Below are 6,024 nucleotides of genomic sequence, written 5' to 3' on the forward strand. Positions count from 1 at the left end.
TCCTCAGGGTGATGTCTGTCTCGGGACAGTGACAAGAAACCTGCAAAGGAATCGTACACAGGAATCTAGGTCAGAGGACAAGCAAATGATAACATCGTAAGGGAGAGGGACAGAGTATGGTGGCTAAGACATGCCGCAGACACGGGGAGTGGGTAGTCACAGGAATATCTGTGCTCAATGCCAGGGTGAGGTCATGGGCAATTAAGCAGACACCAATACGACTGCATTCCTAAGTCAGGATCCTTTCTTTCAGTGGGCAAGGAGTTATGGTTCCACATTTTATCTTTGAAATGTTTAGTGATTAAATAAAACTAGAGGCCGGGCGGTCCCAGGCAGGGGGATTCTGAGGCAGGATGTGCACATTTCTTCATTCAGTCATCAAAATATTCAGAGAGCCTTTCCCCCTCTGCCAGTCTTCATTCCTAGGGTTTCCACTGACCATGGGAACACAGTGTTTAGCTTCTGGACCCTTTTCTAGTTGGCAGACGTGTTGTTCAGAAGCCCCCGTTTGATGCTGTTCACCTAAAACCCAGTATCCACCAGCAAGTACCAGGTTCAAATACAGCATGGTGCTGTGGACTGCTCCGGGTCACCTCCTGTTATCTTCCAATCCCTTTCTGATTAGGCAGGTAATAGATCCCCAGAACCTCACTCCAGCTAAGGCACATTAGCTCTTCCAACAGCCAAATCATGCCCTTGACTCAAATTAAATTTTCTGTCAGTAAAATCTCTGTGCTTTACTCACATAAAAAGACTACTAAGCCAAGACAAATTCAGCTAATTTGGGGTAACTGAATGTTTGAACCTAAGTGGGGGGTTTTATATTTATTTCTGATGAATTGGATCTTGTTAGCTTTGGCCCAACAGAGACGTATTTTTAAATTTTTAGTTGTTGTGTAACATATTTGGTTCGCCTTTTCATCATACGCCATTAAAAAAATATTGCTGGGCCTTATACATGCTCGTGTAAGCCATCACTAGACAGTTTTGAAGTGGTCGACATGCACTTCCTTGAATATCCATCCCTTCCTCGGGATATCCCGCCATTTGTTGTGTCCTCTGAGGCAGTTGTTACGTATCAAACGCCACATTTTGTGCCGCGGATGAAACTGTGAGCACGGTCTAGCGTGCTCCTGTGAAATTCGAACAGGAGATTCAAGAAGAAGGGTGACTAAAAGACAAATGTGCTGTCGTGTAATGTGGGCGGGGCCAGAAGACTGCACAACGCCGGGTGAGGGAGGAGTCAGGATTTCGTGAAATAATCGCAGAGCAAAATGAAGCCACTTGGAGACAGGCGGAGCCTCGCGCTTTAGAAACTCTTCTTCCCTCACGTCTGTAGCCAATCTTAGAAGAACCCCCTTTTTACATCCCTTCTATGTAGCACCAAAATTTACCACCATTGGGTCCTTTAATATAACAACAACAACAGCAGCAGCAGCAGCAGCAGCAGCAGCAACAACAACAACCACACGTTAACGAGAAGTCCTGCTGGGGTGTAGGACTTTTTACTCTTCACATTGTATGGGTGCTTTGACCAGCTTGTTCAGGATCCCCGTGTCCTGTTTCTCCATGAAGAACATTTTTAACCCCTTTTAAAGAGATTTGTTTCCGTTCTAATTACTTGTACGTGTCTGGGTACGCACTCGAGTGTCCATAGAAACTAGAAGAGGGCGTCTGAACCCCCAGAGCTGGAGTTACAAGTGGTTTTGAGTTGCCTGGTGTGGGTTCTGGGAACCGAACTCAGGGTCTCTACAAGGGCAGGAAGTGCATTTAACTGCGGAGCCGTATCTGCAGCCCTGACTCTTTTCCTTTTTCGTGTATCAGCTACGTTTCCTACTCCCTTAATTCTGCCGGGTAACCATGTCTAAGGGCACTTCAGCCACAGATGGCAACAAAGAGTGTTTATTTCAAATCCCTGTCGTGTTTGTGTGTATTCCTTAAATGCTAGAGGTGCTGTCGCCCCACCCTGATGTCCTGGTCCGAGGTGCGTTGCCAATGCTCGTTTAGAATCCTTCTGGTCTGGTCTCTCACACAAAGCGATGTGATTGGAGAAACAGGTTAGTCTCTGCTCCCCCGCCCACTGAATATCGGGGAGCACCCAAGCCCTTGTTTCACGATCGTATGGAAAGATCTTAGTTATTTTATAAGACACGAGTGAATTTTGAAATAATTTAGAAGCAGATCTTTGGACTGTGAAATGAGATTGGAAAATTACGTAGAGGTAGAAATTGGGCTCACTCACTATATGCAGCTTGGGTTGGTGCTAGTCACGGCTCGTGCTCAGGACAAAAGAGGCCGGTCTGTCTCTAAAACGTGAGGCTAGCAATGACCCCACGAAGTCCAACTCAAGTGAGAAAAACTGAGAAAAAATGTGCTCCATTTTACAGCGCATTAAAAACAGAACAAAACAAAACAAAAACAAAAACAACAACAAAAACAAAAAAACCCCATGCCATCTTCTTAGGCGTGTAGCTTTTCTTTTCAGCTCCTAATTTGGAAAGGAGCTGTGGGTTTGGGCTTTAATTTTAAAGTTTCTGAGTTAGGTTTGCACCCCAGTTTCTGTGTTTGAGATGGAGTACATTCAAAGAACTAAGGATGCCAGCGCATCTAGAGAACATCTGTACATGTGGGCTCCTGATTATCGGTGCTGGGTTAATGCTGCAAGGACTCTGGTGCCAGAGAGATGTGTGTGAAATAAAACCACTGGATTCTCCTGACCCGCAACCTCATAGCTCTAAGATGTTTCTTACCAGAGTTATGGGCGTTACTTATTGGACCAAACGGTTTTGATTTTTGTTGTTTTCCTTGAGGTGATGGTGGGCTGTGCTGTGCACAGTTGACAACAGTCTAGAAGCCAGTGACACCTCTTCCCCCAGTTGTGGTGACCAATAGTCCTTTAGACACTGCCGGATGTTTCTTGGAGGGTGACTAACCCCTCACTGACGACCATTATGCTTGGCTGAAAAGGGGATCATAAGTCATTTCCTTCAGTCCCAACACGGAGTAGTTCCCTCTACCTCTCCCTGGGAAATGTGGCGTGGAGTTCAGAGAAATACCCTTGACTTTGGCTGGTTCTTTACATCATTTAAACAGATGTGTTCTTTAGCCACAAGGTTAATTTTTTTTAAACCGTTTGACAGCGTAACCACCGTCTGAATCGGGTCCTGTGCTGTGCTTCCTTGAGAGCATTTCAGGGTACTGAGGGTGGTGTGCTAAGCTTGTGTGCTGGCCTACTTACTGGGTTTGGCCTGGCCAAGAATTCTACAGTAGAGAAAGAATTTTCGTAAATAATAATAAATGGCCTTTTTTCAACAAATATTCTTAGAGATCACCAAATAAAAGGCACGATGCTAGGAAAGTTAAATGGCAGAAAAACGATATTCACATAAAATTAATGTGCTAATTGGCCAGAGTGTTTCAAGAGGATTTTTCTATTTTCCATATGCCTCGAGCCTTTCTTGGTTTTCCCTTGGCAGCATGGTGTAGAAATGGACTCTTCTGAGCCTTTCGATGACATGCTGTTGGATTACAAAACACATTGACTTTAGATTTGTGACCTGTAAGAATTCCATCTGTACCATTCACTGGGGACGGTGCCACTGATGACAATACCAAATGTTCTATAATAATTTACCCAGCCAGCTGATAAGAACAAATGATATACAGAACAATTTCATGAGGAGAGCTGAATCAGTGATTTTATTTCTCAGAGTGGCTTGTGCAGAGAAAAATGGCCCTTACTCCACATAGTTACAGTTAACTTACAGCTAATTACTTTTTCTCCTAGAATAGACAACAGAGATTCACAAAGAAACTCACGTTAAAGGACGCTTCAATGAGGCATGTGCTAGAAGTAAATAGCACAATGATATTCACAATTCTTTTAAAACTGAGTGTTTTAACTTTTAGCCTTCATTCCAATCCATGAGAACGAATTCCCTGAGTTGACATCGTACCATGTTGTGCATGCCCGTGGTGCCGTGAAGGAAGGGGGGGGGGGCTCCAGAGAGACGAAACTCGAGTTGCTGCTCCAACCTTAGGGGACCAATTATATAGCTTCGTTTGGCAGCTATTGCTATGGCCACTTAAGTGTCAAGGCTTTGATATCCATTTGTAACCATAACCTCGCATTTCAGAAATAACTACTTGTGTTGGCAGCCATCCTAACCTAATTAGGAACTAACGCAGACTCGTGCGTTTCTTGTAAACACATCAGCCCGAGGTAAGGGCTAACACATGCTCTGAGCCTGCCCGCGGGTTTATCGGTTTCCTCCTTCCTGCGATGCTCGTCCGGGCCTGGATTATATTCAGCAGGGCTGCTTTTCCTTTGATTTCCCAGTTTTGACATTTTAAATTGATGACTCTCTTACTCCTTCCGCTCTCTGGCAAGAGTTTCCCCTTTTTCCTTTCTTTCGCCCTTACTGTTATTTCATTTGTTTTACAACTTTGTCATTTAAACATTTATAGAAAGACAAGCCGGACACCCACTGGGACAGAAAGGAATGAAGTTTAATGCTGACTGTAGAGATAACAATTATTTACTCCTTGAGTTCTAGATTAGGAATTTGATTCTTTTCAAAACAAACCTTCATTTCAGAGGAAGATTCTCTCATCTTCTGTCTTGATCTAGTTGAGACCATCTCTTAGATGAATACGGAGAAGTGGACATCCGTCTTTGGCTAAGTGCCGCGGGAAGGATGCTCTCGAGTGCCTGTGGGTATACGGTTCTACCACGGACTTGAGTTGCGGTGAAGGGACCATGCGCTTTAGATCTTGGATGACACTGGTGACAAGATGTAATTATCAATCTCACCTGTGAAAAGGAAGGATTGTGACAAGAGATAAGGATGTGCACTTACTATGCACAAGACAGTCACTGTCCTCAGAAAGGTAGTAGTTCCGATTTTGACTTTTAACATAAAAAAAAAAAAACTATGCCCAGTACTTAAATATTATCCACATAATATTTGGAGCAACACAATGGAGTCAGAAATCAATTTCATTTCATTTTGGGATGAATCTATGCTTTGACACAGTCACACATCTGTGAAGTCTGGTTCCAAACCTTCTACTACCTGTCAACCACCACATTTGGCTGTTGTCCTATTAATTTGATTTTTTTAAAAGTAATCCTCCAGAAACAAAGAATTAACTTTCATTACATAAAATGGGGATGAGATGAAGATTGTTTTTCATAACTGTGTATGTTGGCTAGGAAAAGTCAATCCTGGGGATTGGTATTTTCTGTACCATATCTTACTCCCTGGGTGTTCTGATGAGTTTTGGTAAATGGAAACAGCTCAGTGTGGCTTTTCTTTTAAGGTTGGTCCATTTATAAAGCCAATACTTTCCAATTAAGTGTTTTACCAAATTTGGGAATACAGATTCTGCTCAACACCGATACAGGACTAGCATGGAAACATCTTCTTCTATGGCTGCTAGTCTTGGAGTGGGTTGGGCACCAAGAACAGACAGGCAATGGACTTCAGGTGGTGAATTAGACAGTGTCACTGTTGGCCAAAAGGTCTTCTGGCTCTGGCTTTTAAGGTAAAAATGTGTTCCCTAAGGTATCTCTCTGTCTTAGACTATAAACAGGGGCAAAACTTTTCTATAAGTATTGCTTTTCCTGTATTTCTTCACAGTTTCATTAGCCATGTCTTTTCATTTATATTCATTTTATTTATCATTTTAAATATTCCATCAAGATATTTTCCTCTGATCCGTGTGTTATTTAAAAGTGCGTTGTTTAATTTACACGCATCTTGAAATTAGACACGGCGGTGCGATGTGCATTATTCCAGCCCTTGGGAGGTAAAGGCAGGAGAATCAGGTGATGAAGGTTATCTTCAGCCACACAGAAAGTTGGAGGCATGGATAAAAACTGTTGCAAACTTAAAAATGTTGCAAAATTCAAAGTTGAGAAAATAGAATAGTAATATTTCTGATTGCTTTGATTGCTTTCTAATTTGATTTCATTGTTGTATGGGAATGGCTATTGTTCAATATCTAATCCCAATCTCTCAC

This window comes from Rattus norvegicus, chromosome 7 (genome assembly GCF_036323735.1).
Source record: "Rattus norvegicus strain BN/NHsdMcwi chromosome 7, GRCr8, whole genome shotgun sequence".
Taxonomy (NCBI): Eukaryota; Metazoa; Chordata; class Mammalia; order Rodentia; family Muridae; genus Rattus; species Rattus norvegicus.